Source organism: Zonotrichia leucophrys, chromosome 1, assembly GCF_028769735.1.
Source record: "Zonotrichia leucophrys gambelii isolate GWCS_2022_RI chromosome 1, RI_Zleu_2.0, whole genome shotgun sequence".
Classification (NCBI taxonomy): domain Eukaryota; kingdom Metazoa; phylum Chordata; class Aves; order Passeriformes; family Passerellidae; genus Zonotrichia; species Zonotrichia leucophrys.
This window is the reverse complement of record NC_088169.1, coordinates 67,860,657-67,874,549: the sequence shown is the minus strand read 5'-3', so window position 1 is coordinate 67,874,549 and position 13,893 is coordinate 67,860,657. Positions and strand designations below refer to the sequence as shown.

At 41.5% G+C, this 13,893-nt stretch overlaps 1 protein-coding gene across 1 annotated transcript in view; it reads right to left on the bottom strand.

The window, feature by feature from the left end:
• The window catches only part of STARD13 (StAR related lipid transfer domain containing 13), a 282,314-nt gene extending 269,519 nt beyond the window's left edge, over positions 1 to 12,795 (bottom strand). The window contains exon 1 of the mRNA XM_064716212.1: positions 12,728 to 12,795. The gene's annotated coding sequence lies outside the window, so the exon portion shown is untranslated. The remainder of the gene's footprint in view (positions 1 to 12,727) is intronic.
• Positions 12,796 to 13,893: the final 1,098 nt, after the last annotated feature.

The following is a 13,893-nucleotide window of genomic DNA, read 5'->3' as shown; positions in this document are numbered from 1 at the left end:
TGAAAAAGAAGCATGAGGGCAGAGTCAAGTTGTATTTATAGAAAAATATTTGTCCTTGATGAACTGAAGGATTTATGCTACTCCTTCCCATAGCTTCACAGCTTGAAGGCAACAATTCTCAGTCTTCCTCCTTATTCCTGAGATTAGAACTTTCAAAAGATTTTTAAGTGTTTCAAAATAAATGTAGTCTTTAGAGCCTTCCCTGCTGTAGGCTGCTGAAGGCTATGCTGTCTGTCACATTGGTTTAATGGCTTACACAACCAGGAAAAATCCATCTTGTTCCCAGTTATGACTGCACTGTAAGGAACTTCTCTAGAGACTCCTATTTGCCAGATGACATCATTTGTAGACAGACAATTGCAATACAATGGAGAGGTTTTTTTCAGAATTTATCATTGTTAAATTTTACATTTGGTATTGAGAACTCTAAATGAAAGCAAGTTCATTGTTCAATACTGCCAAAATCACACAGACTATTGCAAGAAAGAAATCACTCCCAGATTCAGGTCCTGGTGTATCAGCAACACCAGAACAACTGTTCTCCCTCCATCTTGGTGGAGAAAATTTCCAAAATTAGGATGAGAATTGGTCCAAATAGCTTTGGCACAGATGACACAGTAAATCAGATGAACAGAGAGAATTAAAACAGTGAAGTGGGAGGGAGAAAAGCAGGAAGAGCTGAGAAGTGACATCAAATAAAGAGATGTGAAACAGATGTGCTTGAACCTGAGCAAGGCTATGGTTTGGGATAAATTAAACAGGAGAAGCACATGAGACAGTTTTTCCTGGAGAGCCACCCAGAGGTAAAGTGCTTTAAAGAAGAACTTGAAATCAGAGAATATGTCATAGTCAGTATGATAACATGTGCATTAGGCACTGAGAGAGACCAGCACAAAAAGTGATCCAGAATAAGAAAAGGAGAAAAAGTGTTCAAGGAATTGGAAGTCCAGACAGAAAGCAGAAGCTTTCAAAGACTTGGGAAAGCTGGACACTACCTGAAGGCAAAAAGCACATTAGTATTCATAAAAGAAAATAATTACAGTAATTTGGACTGCGCTTCAGGATGATGTAAATGGGCTACTGACTTGCTTAGCATTCGAGGCCCTGCCACTAAAACATTGCTTGGACATTCTTGTTATTCATTTTACTGCTGTGACAATGCAGCAGCCCATGAAGCACCACCACAAGGATGCTCTCTCTAGGCTGCCAATGCTTTTATCTTGCTCTGTGAAGGTCAGATCCTGGCAATGTTAGGCCAGCCCTTCATCCTCATTGTAATATTCAGGCATCCTCTGAACCACCTTTTTTTTTTTAATCCATACAAAATGCAGCTCTTTGCATCCTGATTTCAGGAAATCAAATTGCCATCCTCTCTTATCCTCTTCATGGACACAAACTTGTGGTCCTCCTGGCTCTGAACTCATCTTTTCTATCAAAACTTACAACTAGGAGATTGACTATTCCTTACTTTTCCCATGTAACAGCAGCAGATTCAGACCAACACCTGCTTCTCCTTTTCCTCATATTTAAAGTTAACATAGCAAACTTTAAACAAACCTTTTATATATTTAGACTATTTATATAGTTAAAATTTTAACTTTTAACATAGCTAACATTGTAATAATCTTCAAAACATCTTCAAACCTACTTCTTTAGTACCCTGCAACTCATGCTCATCTGACTGTGGTTAAGTAAATGTCCACTTTCATTCATCTTTCTTCTTTCTACTTTTTATTTCTACTCCTATACTCCTACCTGATGGTTGGGTGGTTGGTTTGTTTTTTTTTTTTCTTTGTTTAGTTTTTTTTTTTTTTTGTTTGTTTGGTTGGTTGGTTGGTTTTGGTGGTTTTTTTTTGTTTTTTTTTTTCTTTTTTTTGTCCTCTTATCTCCCCAGCCCTCAAGTGAGTTTGGAGCAAACTGGGGCTATGTAGCCATCTGTCTGTCCAGTCACTGTGCTGCAAAATCCTCCTACCAAAGAAAGCCTTCACTATGGGTTGGGCTAGGAACTATTTGGTCTCATTACCATCATGTCCAGGAAGGCCAGGAGACATCTGTTGAATCTCTGTAATAGGCCTGACTTCCACTTACTCTTTGTCTTTCCAGCTGTAGAGACCCACCCTGAAGTCTCATTAGCAAAGTAAGAATAATGACACTGTTTTGTTTTCCCATCTCCAGACAGCTGCAGAACCTTCCCTAACCAACTGCAAGCCAAGTCTCTTGTCCCTGGAGTCTTAATTCTTGAGAAACCCACTAAGCAGTTTTAGTTTGCAGTTTGTCTCCCTTGTGCTCTGTGCCTTTCAGCTGGCTTCATCTGGGATCAGCAATGGAGGGAGAGGATGCAGACTGAACTCATGGCAAAGGAATGCAAAGGAGAGAATGTCAGAGGAACGAACTAAATACTAGGTAATTTCATTTCTCAGCTGGACAAACTGATATTTTAAATGACGACTACCATGAGTTGTCCTCCCTTTTGTGGGTCCCAGTGTTTCTCTTTCTTTATTGCAATGGTCTACAAGGCTTGAGCTCCTCGAAACCTCCAAGAAAAGAAGTCTTTTTTTGGTTGTTTTGACTTTCAATTTGTAGACAGTGACAGCCTTGGAGCTGTTGGATGATGTATTTGGCAAGGGATGGCCTCCTTAACTAACTCAACCACAGACACCTCACATACAGAAAAGATGTGGGATTTACAAATGGGTGCAGCTCTACCAGGAGAACCAGGTACATGGTCACTAACATTTTTGCATGCTTTCTAAGCCCTGACAAATTTCTGGAGACTTTCCCATAGTCATTCTGCTCCCATAGTGTCTCTTTGGGAAAAGACATGGAGCTGACCAGAGCACAGAGAATAATACTCCCCCAGGTCAAGATTTCTTGAAGTTGCCTCCAGCAGACAACCTCACGGAAAAAGGAGGAGAGGGACTAGGAGTTAATCACTCCCCCTTACAGCAGGGCTGCATCCTCACTAGCAGGTGTGGCCTTATTTCCATCATTTTCTTGGCGGTTTGGAGGTTTATCATCAGATCGGATTGCTGGCCAGATCAGGGGTGGTGCCGCAGCTCAGGAAGCACAGCACGAGGAGCTCCCCATCCCTGCTGCTGCTGAGGTTGGGGCAGAGTCTCCCTAAACTGTCGCACACACAAGGACATCACCTTAAAATAACAATTTTTCAAACATTTTTGAAGAACACAGATTGCTGGCAGAGAATTTGAGGCAATCCAAATCTTAGGTGAGGACAAAAATTCCGTGAAGCTAGCTTCAAAAAGGATTTAGTTTGACCATATCTTTAACCTGGGGGTGGATTAAAAGAAGAGAAGCTTCAGTGACTAATTTCTACAGGGTCTGAAATATAACAGGTTATTAAACGCACAACCCAACAGCTGCAGAATCTGACAGAGACATTGTTCTCCCTAAGCATTTGGTAATAGAGTATTTCAGATGATTGAATAGCTAATAAAGTCAGAGTCTTTGCTAAGTAGATGGATACCAGCAATATTGCAAAGGTAATTATAGATTTCTATCAAAAAATTCTTGACTCAAAATATTTATTCTCAGACTGAAGCTAATACGCAGATCTCAGTTACAGAAAAAATATTTTAGCCGCTATTTAAAAGGTTTCCAATTTGCTCTACTGTAGTGGCTTCCAATTACAACCAATTTCAAGGTGTAAGTTTTCAGATTGAGTATTCCTTTTTTCAAGGTAAATCCTCACCAGTTGTCACATAAAACTAGTTTTCCCATTAATCATGTTCTTATGCTTTTTGGCAGCACAGGGATGCTTATTTCCTTTGCTTCTTCTCAGGCATCAGGCAGTTGGGATATCTGTACCTCTATAAAGTTACAGAGTGGTAAGAAAGGGTCAGAGGAGCAAAAAACAGTGTTAGGGATGCTTGCAAAAAAAACCATGCACAAAATTATTAATTTGCTTCTTTGTTGCTATTTCAGCCTGCCTTTTTTTTCAATTGATCTTTCAGATCCTTTACTCATTCTCTGTGAGGGCCACTAGAAAACCAGGGTATGTTTTAAAATCTTGCACACTCAGCTATGCCAGCTAATTCACAGGCTGCAGAAAAAAAGTTCTTTACATCTGTAATTTATCCCATTATCACAGAGGAGCGTGCAGCAGTGCTTGTACTCACACTCAAGCTAGTTTATCTGTAACTCTGATTATTTTTGCTTGGTTTATAAAAATGCAATGTATACTTGTTTCCGTGTAGTTGAGCCAACTCACATCATACAGCACTGCCCATGTCTGCTTTGCTTTGCATTTCTTAATGTCACCTCCTTTGCAGGCTTTATTAACCCCATGCCCTGCCTCAACTCACACCATTTTCCTCTTTGAAATCCCATCCTGAGGACTCATTGCTGTTACAAAAACTGTGAGAAATGAAATGGCAATGTCTCAAGTGTAAAATAATTGAAAATATTTCAAATATATACAAAGAAAATATGTTGTTTCATTCTTCTCCTGCCATTTGGGTAGCGCTGCATTTCTCAGAGAAAGCATTCCTGAGAAGCAGAGAGTTTGTGGCCACAAGTGTGTGGCACCTGGGCTGGAGGAAGACTGCTGAAGACCAGTCAGTTCCCACTGTGAATGTGGCTCCAGCATCATCATCCCTGGGGTAAAGGACAGCCCCTGCTCACCTATAAAATGCAGCAAGGATGTGACAGTGACCAGAGCAGCGTGGGCACCTTAACCTGCTCAGATATTGCAGAGCAATGCCCACACAGATTTCATGTCCACACACAGTAAAACACACATCAGGATGCTGCATCTGAGCTCTAACCCTCTAGGAAGATCTGCTAGGATCAAAGAGGATTGCTGGTGGGCTCTATCGTGCTGATGAGGTGCAAAAATATCAAAACCTTAAGTAGTCTTTACCTTTCCCTTATTCACAGGAAGATCAGTCTCACAAACTAACTGTAAATAAAGGATGCCAGCAGCACTCATGGTCATAGGGAGCTGTTGCACTGAGGATGCAGGCACAGCATTACAAATTGCTCAAAGATGTAGAGTTTGCTGCAGACTGGTGCAAGTACTTGTGTGTGCAGGATCCAACAGGGTTTGGAGACTACTACAGCGCACATTAAACAACATATTCTTCTGCATCTAAATATGGTTTCCAGGTAAACTGAGAATTAGGTCCAAGCCAGAAATTTGTATCAAAATTCCAATTTATATAACAGAGTTCAAGGAGACATATTTGGTTTTGGGATTTTTTTTTTTTTTTTTTTTTTTTTTTAATTATTAGCTATGGAAAGAGATGCTAGCTACTGAATGTTGGTAAATGTTTGCTTAAATTTTCAAGGCACTTTCCCTTCATGCTGTGCTTGTATCTAGGGTTTTGTTCCCATTTCTAGCAAAATTTGAGCCTAATAAAAAGTATTCTAACCTCCATTTACAGCAGTGGCCATCAGCTAACTAGATCTTTTATTTCTATTGTCACTGGCAATAAGAAATTGGTGACAAAAAAGATTATTGTGGCTGCTGTAACTGCAGTGTTATTTATAAACAGCTAGATGCAGAAGAAATGCAATTTAAATTTCATTGTGAGCAATACTCAGTTCTAGAGCTCTCTGATGTACAATTCATAGCTGCTTAAATTGTAGTCATTACTCTCACACTACAATACTCTTTGTCATAACAAAGGGAAATTACTTTTCTGTCAATTACTTTTGCAAGATTAGTTAATTTGCACTTGCAAAGGGTTTGGAGCAGCATGTCAGTTCCATGGAGGTGTTTCTCAAAAGCATTTGGCAATTAAAGTTTGGGGAAACGGAAGTCACCTTCAAAATGTAAAGAAGAGGGACAGTGCATGGATCTCAAGGTGTCGTACACCATTCAAGAGGAGCAATGAAGAGCAGATCTGTCACTGACAGACTGCCAGCCTCAGTGCTGCAGAAACCTGAACTGAGGACCTGCAAGAGAAATGCTCCTGTCTGCAAGAGGAATGCTCCTCTCTGTTTCAGTCCTGAACAGCCACTGAAATCACTGGCAGCATTTGAAATCACTGCCCTGACCACACGTGAGCGGTGCATGCATTTATCCCCATAAAACATCCTTCTCTTCGGCATCTCCTTCTGCTGCTATCTGTGTGTTTGCTTAATCCATGTCAGAATGCAGATAGCAAGAGCCAAAAACATGAACAGGAATGTTATTTTTACTTGCTTGCCTGGAAATTCTGTGTGAGCTTTAGCATGTCTGGCTTGGATATCCACCTAAGGCATCACAGCTCCTAACCTTAGCAGCATAATTTAAGGTGTTGAAGTTTTAATGCCTGAATTCCTTGGAGGGGTGATGGAGGAACTGTGTGCAGCATTGCCTGAGAGACAACACAGTGCTCTTCCACCACTCTTAAAAATCTGCTTCAGGAAGGCTCCCCCTTCTTTTTCCTTCATGTGTCTCCTCACGCAGGTGTGGCACTTAAGGACATGGTTTAGTGTGGGTTTGACATTGCCGGGTTAAGGCCGGACTCAATGAACTTAGAGACCTTTTCCAAACTTTTCCACTAATTCTGTTATTCTTTTATTGATTCCTGAGACATCACCTGAGACCCTTCTTGCTGGGATCAGGGGTATTGAGGGCAGGAGGTGTGGCTGTGCCTTCTGCAGCCTGTGAGATGCTCTCAGGGGGGAGGGTGCTGGCATGACATGGTACTGTCGCTCCCCAGCCTGCAGGGAGTAACACCCACACAGAGAGAGCAAACAGGACCCAACAGAGGCAGCAAATCTTCTCTTCCCTCCATGAAAATAGTGGAAAGCCCTTTGGAAAATGGGGCATTCAAGAAAGCCCTCAGATTTAGCATGAAGAGTGGGAGGGGTTTTATACCCTACCTCTTCCCTGCAGCCAGGCAGGGTTGCTTAAAACACCTCAAAGTTGAGGTCACAGGTTTTTTTCTGTAAGTGGAGCAGAATAAGTGGAGTGCAGACACACCGTGTAGCTGTGTTGTCATGCACTGCGTGCAGCTGGCACAGCACAGCTTCACCTCTAGGTATTATTGCAATTAAAATGATGAAATAGCAACAGCAAAGGCATCCTCAACAATGATGTTTGTGTTTAGGCATGTCAGACTATGCTGATACTGATATCCCAATGCTATATTGGCATCACAGCTCTCACGGAGTTTTGCAATGTTTTCAATCCTAACCCCTACCAAATTCCAACAAATACAGTCACAGTCCTCCTTCCTGATACTGCTCTCTTGATACAACAAGGGGCAGAGCATCCTTATCTTTCCTCCCCAGCCTGAGCTGCCTGCAGGTGCTGTTGCTGTGCTTTGGCGCAGAACATTTCAAAGGCAGAAATTACACAGGAGGGAGTTCTCAGCAGAGTTTACAGAATGTTTCAGGGCACCTTAATCATATGTTATTTCTGTTCCCATTAGGTTAATGAATTTGCAACACTGCTCAGCCCAAAACTAGACTCTGTTCCAGTCATCCATATAAACTTTAGAAAGTGTTTAAAAATCATGAGTGTTTATGTTGCCTTTAATTATTTTCCATTTCAGTTGCCTGGATTTTTCTTTCGAGACAAATTTTCTTGGTTTACATCAAAGCTATGATCCCACCTTGCACAAAAGATAAATCCACATTTGTTTCCAAGAATTAGAATTAGGTGGGACTAAATTCTGCAGGTTAATAAGGCTAGGCATGAAGACGTGCACAAGTATAAGGATAAAAGAGTGTAAAGATATGTACCAGGGTATAAAGATACAGACTGCAATTTTCAAACTTTCAGCTTGAGACAATGACAGACAATATCCAAAATTACTTTCCTTTTTTTTCTTTGGCTAAACTCCAATATATTAGAGTCAGTCCCACTTGTTTTTTCACAACCACTATTTAAATGCCCCCTCTTTAAAATATACTTAGTTTACCTATCACTATAATATCATTGTATCACTACAATAACATGCCAGCTCTTAGCTCTTTATTCACAGAGGGACAAAGGGAAACCACATCAATTTCTGGTTCTATATGATACAGAAACTGTTGTAAAAGGTAGGAGTTTTTATTTATATGCCACTCAGACTCCTGTAATTTCAGGACATAATGCAGTGGCACTAAAGCATCTGGGGTTTGAATGTTGAAAAAGCCAGTTGTGGCTGTAAAGGTTTTGGGATCAACAGTGTTTGGGATCCGTCTAATTTTTCTGGATAGACCCAGAGAGTTTGTGGTCTGGGTTGCTCAGTGGTGCACCCCCCTACAGCCCTGCACATTCCTTTCACATGTGCGATCCCAAAAGCTGCCCCTTTGACATATGAATACAGTTGTTTGGGGTTTTTTTTTCTGAGAACATAAAACCAGCAATTTAATTAAGGTAATTTAATTTGTCTTCAAAACAATGCCTTATGCATTCATTAAAGTAACTTAATTTGTCTTCAAAACAGAGTATTATTCATTCACCCTAAGGCATGAAACACACAGCACAAAGGGCAAAAAACATCAGAGGTACATGATTCTTACTCATACCCTCATCTTTCCCCTTGACAGCTTTTGTGCTTTCTCATTTTGCGCTTCAAGGAGCATTTGTGTTGTACTAGCACCAGTCTGTTTTTACAGCGCTTTCCTTTGCCCTTAACTCCCTTCCTTTCACACATTGCTTCTGGACAGCTTCTCTCAGGTGACTCAAAGGCCCCAGCTTTGCAAAGCTTTTGTGAGAGTATAGTGTGATACTTCTCAGTCCTGAAAAAACAGAGATATTAGCAGTGTTGTGACCAAGGTGTTATCTTTCAGGTCCACAGACCTCCGTGACTTTGTGGACTCTTTTGCATGTGCTCAGCTTCTCTTCACCTGCTTGATCATTTTCAAAACCCCTGTTCACAAACTGCACAATAAATATCCTCATCTCACAAATACACATGTGGAAGCAGAATATTAGTTTAAAAAAAAATCAGGCACATTATTCCACTTGCCTAGTGGAACTACTTGTTCCAAAATAACAGCCTGTGATACATACCTATTATCAGCAAAAAAAAAATGCTATAGAATACCAAATAGTTATAAAAGATAAGGTTTTATAAAACTTTAAAGTATTAATAATTTTAAAAACATGTTATAAAAATTTTGTAATTAGGCTGCATACATCATATGAGTATTTTGTAAGGTAAACCTTGTGCCCATACAGACAGAATTTAGTAAGATTTTTTAATTAATAGAGTGCTGTTGTTGAGAATGTGCCCACATAGCACAAAAATATCTGATATGTAATGATAAAAAGTACTTCAAGGGAAACTATTTTAGCTACTTCAGCTGAGTTAGCTTCGTCTAATCCTCACTTCTGTGGTAGATATGAACACACTTCATTCTAGGAACTTGGGAAATGCCAGAGAAGAACAGGCCTGTTGGCTTCACTGGTGTGTTTATTTCTTGGTGATACTGAATGTTTAGAGACGTGTGTGCTCCTGGAAGTTCTCACAGCAGGTAGCATTTGTAATGAACTCCTTAAAATCTGAACATACCATGTTCTTGTTTGCCCTTCGCAGTAACTAGGAAACCAGCCTCACCCAAGAGGTATCTCTCCCTTCCGGACTTTTTGTAGCTTTGGCATTTCCAGCTAGCTGAGATTAATTTCTATTGGTAAAAGTATCACAGAGTTCAGTTCTTTAGCTGCAGCAGGAGAGGTATAAACTGGATATTTCTGACCAGCAATATCAGTCAGAGCTGGCACTCCCATTTCAAACAAAGCCAGATAATGCCTCTGGGATGAATCTCAGGAGATAGGACAGAGCCTGCAGAGAGCCACACAAAACCTTCTCCTCTCTGGACTGTCCTAGCGTGCAGAACAGGGAAATCAAAACTGTTGCAAGGAAGCCCCACCTACAACACAAAATAACCCATTAGTCTCTCCACGACAAAGAGCTGGGAGTTATTCTGCTGGGTAGGTGGCCATGGGAACAGTGTGGTTATCATCACACAACAGAGACGGAAACCAGAACTTTCTCCAGGAATGGGGAAGCAGCCTCCAGGAGTATCACAGGGAGCAGCACTTTCACAGCAAGAAGCCAAGCTTCCTAAAACAACATCACCACTACAGAACACCACAAACATAAAAATTATCAAGGAAAACCTAAAATCTTTCTGAGCAGGAAAGAAAATAAAGAGTAACACATACATTTGTTTTCTTGAGATAGATGTGAAAGGTTAGACAAGGTATGAAGGCACATAGCTGGGTTTAGCTTCAACCTTGCATAGACTGGAGACACAACGCTGAAGTTCATGGAATAAAAGTGAGATTGCTCTGTTTAATCTTTGCTTTTGGAAGAAGCTGGAGGTGAAAGCACAACTGAGAGCAGGCAGGACCATCCTTCATGCACAACTGCAGTAACTTGCTCATCTCCTCGGCCAGCCTGGCAGGGATGACAGCTGCCTGTATTGAGCCACATTCCAGCTCTGGTCACACTGGAATGAATCCAGGGTCATGTCATTGACTTCAATGAAGTTATTCTCTATTCATGCTTGCTAGCTGAGAATCTGGCCCATTCTATCTAGGCAGCAGTATCTAATAGAAAAAATACTGCCAAATTAAGGGAACAAGAAGAATTAAACTATGTGACAAGAAGAGGAAACATTTTATATTATAAGGATTATTGAGACCCTTTAGTTTAAGGATTTTATCAGCATTTTAAGGACAGTTCTATATATAGAAATGCATTTCTATATATGCCTAGATTTTCTTTTAAGCCTCATTTGCTTCTTAGAAAGTGAAAAGAAAATGTATTTATTTTAACATTATTGAAATAAAAATGCTGCACTTTGTTCAACACAGAACACTAATTCGTTATACATCTATGAGCAGGACTCTCCCATTTAGGACTTCCTCGACATCAATTAAGAAGGCCTTTCTGACCAAAGTATGTTGAGTTTCATTATTTTCTCTGTGGGACCACTTTTCTGTTCATACCAAATTCAGTTTTGGGAAAAACGCTGTGTTTTGGTCTGCTGGGTAAACCCAGGTTGTCCCTGCTGTAGTGACCAAAAAAAGATGGAGAAAAGGAATCAAGGTAAGGGAAATTTATCATCGCTGTATTATTTCCACTAAGTTCTGATTCATTCTCTGCAGGGCTTGATGATACAGTATATCTGACTTTAGAGAAGCCAGTGGTGTAACAAAAACTCTGCAACCAATTATATAAGAGTAGCAAAAAGTTATAGATTTACTCTAGCAGTTCATTTCTTAAAGAAATACTGACATTTACTCTTTAGCAGGCAATGGACTGAATTGCCTCACTGCCGTTGTACTGAGTTGGTATCATCCCATGTTATGTGCTCTGACTAATGCAGCAGAAATGCACTTGTATGCCCACACCTCATCTGGATGCTGTTTGTGTTGCTGCATGATCTGGAGGCACCCAGACGGAGAATGAGTGGTGATGGATCCACCAGGGATGGGGCTTCTGCTATACCTACTTAGCAGCAACATGCCACTTACCCACAATTTTCACCTAACCTTTGGATTTCATCTGGACTCACCAGAATATAAATTTATAAACCGATGCAACACCCTGGCCAAGAAAGAGAAATGAGAAGAGAAGAGAAGAGAAGAGAAGAGAAGAGAAGAGAAGAGAAGAGAAGAGAAGAGAAGAGAAGAGAAGAGAAGAGAAGAGAAGAGAAGAGAAGAGAAGAGAAGAGAAGAGAAGAGAAGAGAAGAGAAGAGAAGAGAAGAGAAGAGAAGAGAAGAATGCCTACTTGCTAAGGAAACTGTAAGTTAAATTGAGAAAGGTGTTGGATTGTTTTGGGTAGCTAGAAAGTGCTGTGGAACAATCCAGACAGTATTTAAGACAACTTTTATTTATTTTTTTTTAGAGCATGTATCTCAGCTTGCTCTAACATCAAAGTGAATCAAGAAAAGTTGCAGCATATAGCTCTTTTCACACAAGATTCTATATAAAATAATGCCCTAGGATGACAGGAGTCCTGTTATACCATCCTGGACAGTTCCCATAAGGAAGTGAAAATATCACAAGCCTGGAGTGGCAAACTGCCTGCTCAGGTTTGAACTCCTGGTCTGGATATCAACACTTAGAGCTCTCCCACAGAAATTCATTTCATTATTCCTATGCAAGAAAGAGCAGGTTATTAATATTTCAGCTACAGAAATGATCCTCCAGTGCTAGTGCAATGTATCTGTTAGAATTAGTTCTGTAAATCTGCATCACAATGGACAATATTCTCTTAAACTAATTTCCTGCAATCATCATTAATTGGCCAGCTTTCTAACACCTGGTACCAACAGATTTTTCATCCAGCAAGTGCAGTGCCACACAATGGTAACAGCAGGTTTTCACCTAATCCCTCTCCATACACAAGCAAACATCAAATGTGCCTGTAACAAAGACACACAGACCAGCCTGACATTTGCTGATAACTCCCAGAAGATTCTCCCTCAGCACAACTAGTCCTGCTCAAACAGATTTTCCAGTGGAAAAGATGATTTGAAATAATTTCAAACTAGACTAATTGCACTCACTTGAAAAGAACATCCTTCTCTTCCTCAGCGTGCACATATATTAGTCGAGCTGTAAGTGCAGCTAACACTTTGCAAAGTTTTCCAAAGCAATAATTATTTCATCTTAGGAAAATTCACAACAGCTTGCTTGATAATGAAGTTATGCTGATAATATATATACTTCATGCAAAGTTCCCCACACACACATACATGCACCCGCAAAATAAAATTTAAAAAATTTTAAAAAGCAGGCATTTAAAACTGCTTTTAAATTCCACTCACAGTTTCAAAGTTCAAGCATAAAACTTCTTGCCTTGCATCTGTAGCTCCAAGCTGTCTGTAAAGATAACACAGTCCATCAGATATCCTGGTTTTGTTTCCTTGCATAAAAATATCATCTGTGACAGGCACAGGAGCTGGCTTCAAGGACCAGCCCCTTCGGCGTAGCACACCAATCGGGAGGCCCGGGAGCACATGTGGAATATGTGGAATGCTGCTCGCCGGCACGCCGGTCACGGCCACGGGCACATCTGCTCTGCGGGACGGAGAGCTGCCAGACAGCTCGGGTGTCACGGAACCCCCGCGCTGGAGGTGCCACGGTCCCGGCCCAGCCCAACCCAGCCGAACCAAGGGAGCTGTCACAGAGCGCCTCAGAGCCGCCGCTCCTGCTGCACCAGCCCTGGGGACACCTGAGCCTGAGGCCAAGGCCTTGCCCCTTCCGACGTTATTCTTTAATGGTTTCACAAAAACAACCTCCTTTACCATTATATTTAGTGTCTCTTCACTTTTTCTCTTCGCTGCTAGTCTAACCCCATTTAGAGTTTTATATTCCAAACTATGCCTGTGGAAAAGTCCTGGGCACTGAAAGCCCCTCGTTTCAGGGGGCCGGCAGTGCTCCTCACCCTTGGGGTCAGCCTCACCTGGGATTTCCTCCCTTTCCTGAGGCCGCAGGGCTGTCTGCCCTCAGGCTCCGGCTCCTCTTGCCAGGTTTGTTCCGTGCCAGCTCTGCTCGGTGCCTGTCAGCCACAGAGGTAATTTTCTTCTTGCATCTGTGGTGATACTCTAAGCACACGGCTCAGAAATGGTATTTAGGGACACAGACCCCGCTTCCCTGCTCCCTGCGTGCTCAGCCCTCGCCCCGGAGCAGGATGAGAGGAAGGAGTGTGTGTCTGCTAACGCCTCCAAGCCAAAACTCAGACCATACACAGGTGAACTAACATCTGTAGGTCTGTTTTTCACTCCTGGAAGGGCAAGTCACAACATGCTGTGAAGGGAAGCCAGTAAACACACAGTGCAAAAGCCGTGCCTTTTCCAGCTGGAGTAAGAGACCTGGAGGCCTTCCCCCCTTACACCTCTCATAACCTCAGTGCTGGCTTTATTAACTCAGAGCAGCAGCTTCACTTGATCAGATAACCCGACTTTTGCGTTCAGGGTGCAGGTTAGAGAGG